The sequence below is a fragment of the Vulpes vulpes genome, chromosome 15 (genome assembly GCF_048418805.1).
Source record: "Vulpes vulpes isolate BD-2025 chromosome 15, VulVul3, whole genome shotgun sequence".
NCBI lineage: Eukaryota > Metazoa > Chordata > Mammalia > Carnivora > Canidae > Vulpes > Vulpes vulpes.
Window position 1 is genome coordinate 49,889,199 of NC_132794.1, and position 12,477 is coordinate 49,901,675.

Sequence of the window (12,477 nt, forward strand, 5' to 3'; positions counted from 1 at the left end):
TCTTTGGTGTTGAGTAGAGGAAGACACAAAGAGATGGAAAAATATTCCATGCTCATGGATTGGCAGAATTAATATTGTGAAAATGTCAATGTTACCCAGGGCAATTTACACATTTAATGCAATCCCTGTCAAAATACCATGGGCTTTCTTCAGAGAGTTAGAACAAATTATTTTAAGATTTGTGTGGAATCAGAAAAGACCCCGAATAGCCAGGGGAATTTTAGAAAAGAAAAATTTTAGAAAAGAAATATCTGGGGGCATCACAATGCCAGATTTCAGGTTGTACTGCAAAGCTGTGGTCATCAAGACAGTGTGGCACTGGCACAAAAACAGACACATAGATCAATGGAACAGAAGAGAGAACCCAGAAGTGGACCCTGAACTTTATGGTCAACTAATATTCGATAAAGGAGGAAAGACTATCCATTGGAAGAAAGACAGTCTCTTCAATAAATGGTGCTGGGAAAATTGGACATCCACATGCAGAAGAATGAAACTAGACCACTCTCTTTCCCCATACACAAAGATAAACTCAAAATGGATGAAAGATCTAAATTTGAGACAAGATTCCATCAAAATCCTAGAGGAGAACACAGGCAACACCCTTTTTGAACTCGGCCACAGTAACTTCTTGCAAGATACATCCACGAAGGCAAAAGAAACAAAAGCAAAAATGAACTATTGGGACTTCATCAAGATAAGAAGCTTTTGCACAGCAAAGGATACAGTCAACAAAACTAAAAGACGACCTACAGAATGGGAGAAGATATTTGCAAATGACGTATCAGATAAAGGGCTAGTTTCCAAGATCTATAAAGAACTTATTAAACTCAGCACCAAAGAAACAAACAATCCAATCATGAAATGAGATATGATTCTAATAGTGTTTCTATGCAAGGAGCATCCTATATACTGATAAAAGAGAACATCTTTATACCACAATATTATTTCATTAAAAACTAAGTCATCAAGAAAAGAAATCCACTCAATATTCTGAATAATGTCTATACTTTTGAATCAGCCATTTCACTTCTCGATATTCTAATGCAAATAACCAAACATGTAAAATTAAATTTATACAAGTATATCTATTGTACTGGTAGTTACAATAGCAAAATATCAGAAACTACATAAATGTCCAGAAATAAGGGACTAAATAGATATATTATGGGACATGCATTCAATAGAAAACTATGCAAATGTGAAAAAGAATGAAGTAGCCTTACATAAGCTGATATGGAACAATCTCCAAACTATATCATTAAATGGAACAAGTAAGGTACAGAACAGTGTGAACAGTATGCTACCTTTGTATAAGGAGTGTGTGGGGGGGAGAATATATATGAATTTGTTTGTGTTTGCATAGAATATTTCTGGGAAGTTATGGCTTCTGTGTAGGGAAATTCAGTGACTGGGTATATGGCTCTTTTTTTCTGTATATCCTTTAGTATCTTTATACCATGACAATATAGTGTTATTATTTGAAAAATAACAAAAACTTGCAAGAGAAAAAAAGGCTGACTAAGGGGCATCTGGGTGGCTCAGTTGGTTAAGTGACTGCCTTTAGCTCAGGTCATGATCTCAGGGTCCTGGGATAGAGCCCCGCATGAGGTCTCCCTGCTCAGTGGGGAGCCTGCTCCTCCCTCTCTCTCTGCCTCTCCCCCCAGCTTGTGTGCGCTCTCTCTCTGTCTCTCTCTGTCTCTCTCTGTGTCTCTGTCTCTCCCTCTTAAATGAATAAATATTAAAAGAAAAGGCTAACCAGAAGACTGTTTTCCCCACTGTGAGCCTCTGACCTATGGGAGGGCGATGGGGAGTTGTAGTCTGGTATTCCTTCTGGAGTTTGTTTCACTTTTGGTACTGGCAAAGACAATCTTCTCTTTCCTGATGTAATTCCCAGGGAGCTCCACAAATACTCACTTATGGGCAGTATTTCAGTTGGGGCACTTTTGCAGGAGCCCATAATGAGACACAGACTGCTGTGTTTTGACTGAACTGGGAAAAGGAGAGATGCAAGGAAGTTGGAGGGACAAGTGGCCAGAAAGTTCTGTCCTGCTTTCCACTGCATCCACACCTTTCAATGTCCCAGCCTCCGCCAGAAAAACTAGCTAGTGTGTACCCAGAAAGGATTCATTAATTCATTTGTGACACAAATCTTAATTGAGCACTATTATGCATCAGGAATTGTAATAGGCATTAGTAATGGAGTAATACATTAGATAGATGCGTCCTTGCCATCAAGGAGCTTATATTCTGGCAGGGGAAACAGTATCATGTGCTTACACTATTAATTATCTACTTGCTATTGTGATAACAAGCTCTGAGTTCTTGGACCTAGGTGTAGAAGTCAGGGAAGGTTTTCTAAAGCAATAGCTAAGCTGAGAAACTAGAAAGATAGGTAGGCAATGGGGCAAGGGTGGGCTGGGATGGGAGGATCAAGAACAGCATGTGTAAAGACCTTCAGGGAGCAATTGAAGGAAGGTCATGAGACTGGAACACAGATTGTGATGAGGAGAGGTAAAGTAAGGGCTAAATCTTGCAGAGTTGAGTTAAGGATTTTAAATTTTATCTTCAGAGTTCTGGGAAGCTATTGAATGGGACTTTAAACAAGGGAGAAACAATCACACAAGCATTTTTAAAATACTACACTGGTTAAAATTGAGAAAATTATTTAAAGGGAGCCAAAGTGAAAAAGAGAGGACTAGTAAGAGAGTGCCATAATGATTCAAGCGAGAGATGATGGTGGGTGGCTTGGTCAGGGGAGTGATGGTGAAGATAGAGGTGGTCATATTTGACAGAAATGCAGGAAGTTAAATTGACAAGACATGCTAAAGGTTAGGATATCGGGGGCAAAGAAGAAAAGACATTCAGCATGACTCCCAGGTTTAAATTAATTATGCTGGTACCTTGTTTTACAAAGCATTTTCACATACATCATCTCATCCGATCTGAAATTCAATTGTATGAACTAAGTGAGGGATCATTATTCCTGATTTATGGGTGAGAAAACAAGTCTAGAGAGTAAACATGTTTATTTTAATGAATGAACTAACGAGTAAACCAATTAACATTCTGCCTCCTTCCAGAAAGAATTTAAGACAACTAACAATAAAACATGATGTTTCAGAAGGGTATATATTGGAGTGCCTGGCTGGCTCAGTCAATAGAGCATATGACTCTTGATCTTAGTCATGAGTTCAAGCCGCACATTGGCAGAGTGTAATTTTTTTTTAAAAAAGAGCATATATTAAAAAGATGCAAAAGATGAACAATGAATAGTGATGGAGGTAAAACAGCAAAAATAAGCCTAAAAATGCACATTATAACCTACCTATAAACATGGTGTCCATACACTAGAAATTTAATTCTAAATTTCTTAGAATTAAATCCTCCCAGGATCAGATGCTTTCTCAAGATCTCACAGTTTTTGGTACAGACTGGACTCAGATCTAGGTCAGGTCCAGTTCAGGTCCACCTCAGGTCCCATACATTTGATTTCATTATTAGCCTGTACTTGAAACTGTCACTAGGAAAGTCTCTCTATTCAATCTTCTTTTAAAATCTCTCAAGTACTTCTGCTTCTAGATAGAATATCTAGCTTGATATTATCACCCCCTGTTTATCATAACCAGAAAAGCTGAATAAGATATTTCAAATCTCTGCCTGAAGGCACCAAAGCAGAAAGGATTTGAAGGATTGAGATCTCAGGGAGAAGAGAAGCACAGAGAAGTGAGCCTGACAGCATGCTACTTTTCCCTTTAGGACACTTGCTGATTCACAATACGTAGCTGACAGCCTGAGAATCTAAGCAGATCTTCGGACAATCTCACAGACTGGAGGCTAAAAATTTGAGTTTCACGGTCACCAGGAATGAAAGTTCCCAAGAAACATCCCGGGGTTTTCAGTTGGTACCCCTGAAGGACTGTTCCCCAGGAGTAAAGGTAATAGGAAATAGACCAACACTTACAAAGACTGAAATCCGGTTTTGCTTGTTTGTTTATTTTTAGGCAATCAATGGATATTTTTATTCCTGCTGACATTGTTATGGATGCTATTGTTATCATTACTTTGTATCTAACAAAGTTATAAATGTTAGAACAGCATAGAAAAACATTTTTGTAGTTGAAAACACATACCATAAAACTTATCATCTTAAACTATTTTTTTTTTTTTTGAGAGAGAGAGAGAGCAGACACATGGGCACGTGTAGGGATGAGGGGGATGAGCAGAGGGAAAGAGAGAATCTTTTTTTTTTTCTCGTTTGATTCTCATACTATAACTATCTTTTTTTTTCTTTTTTAAGTTTTTATTTAAATTGCAGTTAGTTAATGTACAGTGTAATATTAGTGTCAGCTGTACAATTTAGTGCTTCAACACTTACATACAATACCCAGTGCTCATCATAACAGTTGTACTCCTTAATTCCCACCACCCATTCAACCCATCCCACCATCCACCTCCCCTCTGGTAACCAACAGTTTGTTCTCTACAGTTAAGAGTCTATTTCTTGGGATCCCTGGGTGGCGCAGCGGTTTGGCGCCTGCCTTTGGCCCAGGGCGCGATCCTGGAGACCCGGGATCGAATCCCACATCGGGCTCCCGGCGCATGGAGCCTGCTTCTCTCTCTGCCTCTCTCTTTCTCTCTGTATGACTATCATAAATAAATAAAAAATTAAAAAAAAAAAAGAGTCTATTTCTTGGTTTGCCTCTCTTTTTCCCTTTGCTTATTTGTTTTGTTTAAATTTCACATATGAGTGAAATCACTGGTTCATTTCACTTAGCATAATCTCTAGTTCCATCCACGTCATTGCAGATGGCAAGATTTCATTTTTTATGGCTAAGTAATATTCCATTCTGTATATATATATTTTAAGTAAATAAACCTTTATTCACATTCCAATTTTAACAAATCATATCCATATTCATGTTTCCATACAGTAATTTACATAAAAATGCTAAATTTTAAATATACTTTATTTAAAAAAAATTTTTTAAACATTTTATTTATTCATAGAGACACAGAGAGAGAGATGCAGAGACACAGGCAGAAGGAGAAGCAGGCTCCACGCAGGGAGCCCGACACGGGACTCGATCCCAGGTCTCCAGGATCACACCCTGGACTGAAGGCGGCACTAAACCCACTGAGCCACCAGGGCTGCCCTAAAAAAGTACTTTAAAATAGATACCAGTCACAGTAGCTAGAGGGAAAATATATATAAAATATGTGCTCTAGTACATAAAATCAAACTTTTTAAAGTGAAATTTAAGGAAATTGTAAGTTATCACATCAATTACATATAGAAATACAAATACACCTCCACAGATCATTAACTTTCCCCTAACAATGGCAGGACTTTCAAAATCCTAATAGAACCAACCTGGTTTCTTTAAGAAGTCAATGTCACACAGGAAAAGAATTAAAAAATAAAATAAAAAGAGGTGGACATTTTAGATTAAGAGGCTGAAGAAACATAATCAAGTAAAATGCATCAGTCTTGATTGAGCCCTGGTTCAAAAACAATTAGACATTTTGCATATAAGGTGACATCGTAGTTTTGATTTAGAGTGCATATATTTTTTTAAATTAGTGTTTTTTTTAAATTTATCTTTTAGTGGTGTTCAATTTACCAACATACAGAATAACCCCCAGTGCCTGTCACCCATTCACCCCCCCCACCCCCTTCCACCACCCCTAGTTCGTTTCCCAGAGTTAGGAGTCTTTATGTTCTGTCTCCCTTTCTGATATTTCCCACACATTTCTTCTCCCTTCCCTTATATTCCCTTTCACTATTATTTATATTCCCCAAATGAATGAGAACATACAATGTTTGTCCTTCTCCGATTGACTTACTTCACTCAGCATAATACCCTCCAGTTCCATCCACATTGAAGCAAATGGTGGGTATTTGTCATTTCTAACGGCTGAGTAATATTCCCTTGTATACATAAACCACATCTTCTTTATCCATTCATCTTTCGATGGTCACCGAGGCTCCTTCCACAGTTTGGCTATTGTGACCATTGCTGCTAGAAACATTGGGGTGTGGGTGTCCCGGCGTTTCATTGCATCTGTATCTTTGGGATAAATTCCCAACAGTGCAATTGCTGGGTCGTAGGGCAGGTCTATTTTTAACTCTTTGAGGAAGCTCCACACAGTTTTCCAGAGTGGCTGCACCAGTTCGCATTCCCACCAACAGTGTAAGAGGGTTCCCTTTTCTCCGCATCCTCTCCAACATTTGTGGTTTCCTGTCTTGTTAATTTTCCCCATTCTCACTGGTGTGAGGTGGTATCTCATTGTGGTTTTGATTTGTATTTCCCTGATGGCAAGTGATGCAGAGCATTTTCTCATGTGCATGTTGGCCATGTCTATGTCTTCCTCTGTGAGATTTCTCTTCATGTCTTTTGCCCATTTCATGATTGGATTGTTTGTTTCTTTGGTGTTGAGTTTAATAAGTTCTTTATAGATCTTGGAAACTAGCCCTTTATCTGATATGTCATTTGCAAATATCTTCTCCCATTCTGTAGGTTGTCTTTTAGTTTTGTTGACTGTATCCTTTGCTGTGCAAAAGCTTCTTATCTTGATGAAGTCCCAATAGTTCATTTTTGCTTTTGTTTCTTTTGCCTTCGTGGATGTATCTTGCAAGAAGTTACTGTGGCCGAGTTCAAAAAGGGTGTTGCCTGCGTTCTCCTCTAGGATTTTGATGGAATCTTGTCTCAAATTTAGATCTTTCATCCATTTTGAGTTTATCTTTGTGTATGGGGAAAGAGAGTGGTCTAGTTTCATTCTTCTGCATGTGGATGTCCAATTTTCCCAGCACCATTTATTGAAGAGACTGTCTTTCTTCCAATGGATAGTCTTTCCTCCTTTATCAAATATTAGTTGACCATAAAGTTCAGGGTCCACTTCTGGGTTCTCTATTCTGTTCCATTGATCTATGTGTCTGTTTTGTGCCAGTACCACACTGTCTTGATGACCACAGCTTTGTAGTACAACCTGAAATCTGGCATTGTGATGCCCCCAGCTATGGTTTTCTTTTTTAAAATTCCGCTGGCTATTTGGGGTCTTTTCTGATTCCACACAAATCTTAAAATAATTTGTTCTAACTCTCTGAAGAAAGTCCATGGTATTTTGATAGGGATTGCATTAAATGTGTAAATTGCCCTGGGTAACATTGACATTTTCTTTGAATAAATACCCAGTAGTGGGATTACTGTGTCATATGTTAATTCTATTTTTAACTTTTTGAGGAACCTCCATATGGTTTTCCACAGTGGCTGTACCAATTTACATTCTTGTCAACCAAGAGTTCCTTTTTTCTCCACATCCTAGCCAACAGTTGTTTCTTATATTTTTCATTTTAGCAATTCTGACAGGTTTAAGGTGATGTCTCATTTGGTTTTGATTTACATTTCTCTGATGACCAGGCATGTTGAGCCATCCATAAGTCTTCTCTGGAAAAATGTCTATTTGGGTCCTCAGCCCATTTGTCAGTTTCTTTGGTGTTTAGATGTATAAGTCCTTTTTTTATATTTTGAATATTATCCTTTTATCAGATATATAATTTGCAGATATATTCTCCCATTCAGTAGGTTTCCTTTTGTTTTGTTGATGGTTTCCTTCACTGTACAAAAGATCCCAAATACCCAAGTCAATCTTGAGAAAGAACAGGGCTGGAGTAATCACATTCCCAGATTTCAAGATATATTACAAAGTTGTAACCAATAAAGTATGATACGGCACAAAAATAGACATATAGATCAATATAGCTGAATAAAGTTCCCAGAAATAAACCCACCATTATGTGGTCAGTTAATCTACAACAAAGGAGGCAAGAATATACAATAGGAAAAAGACAGTCTTTTCAACAAATGGTGTTGGGAAAACCATACAACTACATGCAAAAGAATGAAACTGGACCACTATCTTATATCATACACAAAAATCAACTCAAAGTGGATTAGAGACCTAAACGTGAGACCTGAAACTGTAAAATTCCTAGTAGAAAACACAGGTAGCCATCTCTTTGTCATCAGCTTTAGAAACATTTTTCTAGACATGTCTCCTTGGGTAAAGGAACAAAAAGCAAAATTAAACTACACCAAGACACTACTATTTTGAGATGACACCAAAATAAAGAGCTTTTGCATGGTGAAGAAACCATCAACAAAACAAAAGACAACCCATCAAATGGGAGAAGATATCTGCAAATTAAATTCTGACTTTTGATACCATAGTAAATTCTGCCTACCTGAGTCTAAATCTGCATAGAGACTTAGATTCTTAAAGTTTGAAAGACATCAGAGTTCAATAGGTCAATATTTTAGAATGCACAGAAATCTCTTATGCAGATGCCTAGTTTGGCATTGAATATCTCAAAGTAACGGAGAGCTTACTAGCTCCAAAGTTTGCCAATTTTGTGGTAGACTGTTCTACTTTGCAAATATCTTTAAACACTGAAAACCGAATCTGCAACCTTATAACTTCCACCCATTGATATTTGTTCTTTCACCTAGAAGAGCAGATATCAAATTTCTTTCTTTCCCCATAGAATGATTGGTTTAGCGCTACCTTCAGCCCAGGGTGTGATACTCGAGACCGGGGATCAAGTTCCACGTCAGGCTCCCTGCATGGAGCCTACCTCTCTCTCTGTGTGTTTCTCATGAATAAATAAACAAAATCTTTTTTTTTAATAAATTTATTTTTTATTGGTGTTCAATTTACCAACATACAGAATAACACCCAGTGTTCATCCCGTCAAGTGCCCCCCTCAGTGCCCGTCACCCATTCACACCCACCCCCTACCCACCTCCCCTTCCACCACCCCTAGTTCATTTCCCAGAGTTAGGAGTCTTTATGTTCTGTCTCCCTTTCTGATATTTCCCACACATTTCTTCTCCCTTCCCTTATATTCCCTTTCACTATTATTTATATTCCCCAAATTAATGAGAACATATAATGTTTGTCCTTATCCGATTGACTTACTTCACTCAGCATAATACCCTCCAGTTCCATCCACGTTGAAGCAAATGGTGGGTATTTGTCGTTTCTAATGGCTGAGGAATATTCCATTGTATACATAAACCACATCTTCTTTATCCATTCATCTTTTGATGGACACCGAGGCTCCTTCCACAGTTTGGCTACTGTGGCCATTGCTGCTAGAAACCTCGGGGTGCAGGTGTCCCGGCGATTCATTGCATCTGTATCTTTGGGGTAAATCCCCAACAGTGCAATTGCTGGGTCGTAGGGCAGGTGTATTTTTAACTGGAAAGAGAGAATCTTAAAGAGGCTTCATGCTCAGTGCGGAGCCCAAAGCAGGACTAAGTCACATGACCATGAAATCATGACCTGAGCTGAAATCAAGAGTTTGACACTTAACCGACCAAGCCACCCAGGTGCCCGAATCATTTTAACCATTTTTAAGTATACGGTTTAGTAGTGTTCAGTATGTTTACATTGTTGTGAAAGAGATCTCAAGATTCTGACTCTTTCCCTCTTGCAGAACTGAAACTGTGTACCAATTAAACTACAACTCTTCCTTGCCCCTTCATCTCAGGCTCAGGACCACCCCCTGAGCCAAAGGTAGACACTCAACTGCTGAGCCACCCAGGCAACCCCCCACTTTCCATTCTTTTGGATAATATACCCAGAAGTGGGATTGCTGAATCATATGGTTGTACTATCCTAAACTTTTTGAGGAACTGCTATACTGTTTTCCACACTGGTTGCACCATTTTACCATCCTACCAACAATACACAAGAATTCTAATTTCTCCACATTCCCACCAATATTTGTTATTTTCTGTTTTTCTTTTAATAGCCATCCTAATAGGTATAAGGTAATATCTTGGTGTAGGGCTTTTTTAGAAGTATAGTCGACATACAATGTTGCATTAGATTCAGGTGTACAGTATAGAGATTGGACAGGTCTTTATATTATGCTATGCTCACCACAAGTGTAGCTACCATCTGTCACCACATGATGCTATTACAATACTGTTGGCTATATTCCCTATGGTGTACCTTTTATTCCTGTGACTTATTCATTCCATAACCAGAAACCTGTATCTCCCACTCCCTTTCACCCATTTTTCTCATTTCTCCACTCTCCTCCCCTCTGGCAACCATCAGGTTGTTCTCTCTATTTATGGTTCTGTTTGCTTTGTCTGTTTGTTCTTTGACTCCATATGGTATTTGTCTTTCTCTCTGACTTATTTCATTTGGCATAATCCTCTCTAGGTCCATCCATGTTGTCACAAGTGGTAAGATATCATTCTTTTTATGGCTAAATAATATTCCTCTGTGTGTGTGTGTGTGTGTGTGTGTGATATCTTTTTTTATACATTCGTGTGTGGATGGACACTTACATTGCTTCCATATCTTGGCTATTGACTCTAATGCTACAATAAACATAGCAGTGGATATATCATTTTGAACTAACATTTTTTTTTTGAACTAACATTTTAGTTTAGTTTAATTCCAGGAGTGGAATCACTGTATTGTGTGGCATTTACTTTTAATATCTCAATGTAATTTTGATTTACATTTTTCTCATGATTAATGATATTAAGCATCTTTTTGTATGCTTTTTGGCCATTTGTATATCATCTTTGGAGAAATGTGTATTCAAATCCTTTGCCTTGTTAGCTTTGTTTATTGCTCTGTAACTTGGGCCTAGAAAATTCAGTACGTAGGTACTCAGTAAATGTTAAATAAATAGTTGAAAGACACCTTGACATTCAGGGAAGGCTTTAGCTCAGAGGAATGACTCCACTGGGAATTGCAAGCTCCTATGACAGACAAGGGTGGAGAACTATTTGTCCTTTAAGTGAATCTCCAATCACATGAAGTTTGCTCAGCTCTGCAAAATAGAAACTACTTTAAACACTTACATTGCAGGCGATGACTATAATCCAAGACTTAGAGGAAACAGATGCCTACTGGTGATCACTGTCCAAACTCTTTATAGACTCCCTGACTGAAGCTCTTCATCCCTTGGCTCTAGCCTTACTTTTTCCTGCTACTTAGCTCTTCCAGCTCTGATCTCTAGCTATCTGACTGACTTGCAGTTCCTGACTGCTTTGCTCCACCCCAACCCCTTAGATCCTGAGTCTCTACGGCTAGCTCCCGGTCTTTCAGGTTTTAGCTTAAATGCCACTCCCTCCAGGAAGCTTTCCTTGACTCACAATCCCAAGATTAGACAAGCTGCCCCTCTCCGTGCTCCCATAACATCCTACACTCACTCCAACAGTAGTTCTCACCACTCTGTTATAACCTCCTGTTCATTTTTCTTCTCCACATGCTTAGACTTGAGGTCCTTGAGGACAGGCACTGGTCCTTTTTGTGTCCTCAGTGCCTAGCTCAGGCCTGGCCCCTAGTAGAAACTCTGTGAATATTTGCTGAGTGAGAGAATTAATGAATGTAGTGTTAAGGTCAAGATTCAAGAAAGCGTCTGAGGGTGTGGTAGTTGAAATGTTCTAAGTACTTTAGAGGTCACTGTCTCTACAAGATATTCTCATCCACAATGTTTTCCTGAAAACATGTTTCATGATTGTTAGGCAACAGTTACAGAATGAAATAATTATATGCTACTTCCTGACCCCTGCTGTCAGGGTTCTCCTAGTTCTCAGCCTATTCCTTAATAGGACCTCAACCTGTTATGTAATTCTTACCATACCCTTTTCTTTCCTTCTGATCAATTACACTTACCCTTTTATTTATATATAATAGAAGTATTTATTTAATGTGTGTGCATTTAATATATGCCTAACATGGCTGTCTCAGTCATGTAGCTAGTTCCTGGAGGGCAGGTGCATCATGCCTTTCTCCATCTCGAACTTGGCACAGTGCCATGAGAAATCAGGTCCCTCTGAGAAGAGACAATGATTGGAGTTGCTTTGTGTACAGAAGGAGCATGCACACAAGCTACAACCAATAGAAAGGTCTGAAAGTACTTCATTTCCTACCAAAAATCTATTTCACTGCATTATTCAACTGGCTTTATCTCTGAACCATGGTCATTCCAGGTCCATCTAGCACCACAATGCACTGGCAGACTTCAAGCCAAGAGGCTGGAACTGTTAAGAGGAACATCTTGGATATGATATGGAAAGAGATTCAAAGGAAGGCCAAGTGGGAGATCTTGTAGGTTTTTTTTCCCCATGATATGAAGAAAGTGGGTAGTATGTAGGAATGTTTACAAGGGTTTTGGTTTTCCTGACCAGATCATGACTGACACATCATCTGTAAATATCTTATTTACCTGTTGATGTGTCTATTATCTGTATCCTACCTCCTTACATAGAATGTAAGCTCCATGGGGGCAGAGCCTTTGCTTTGTTTACTGTTTTCTCCCCTACATTCAGAACAGTGCCTGGCACATACTAGGCACTCAGTAATTCAGCCTTGAATGGACTCAGGCATTGAAACAATAGAACACTCTTAGCATCCAGGGAATATGTGGGCACTGCTGCAGGGAAA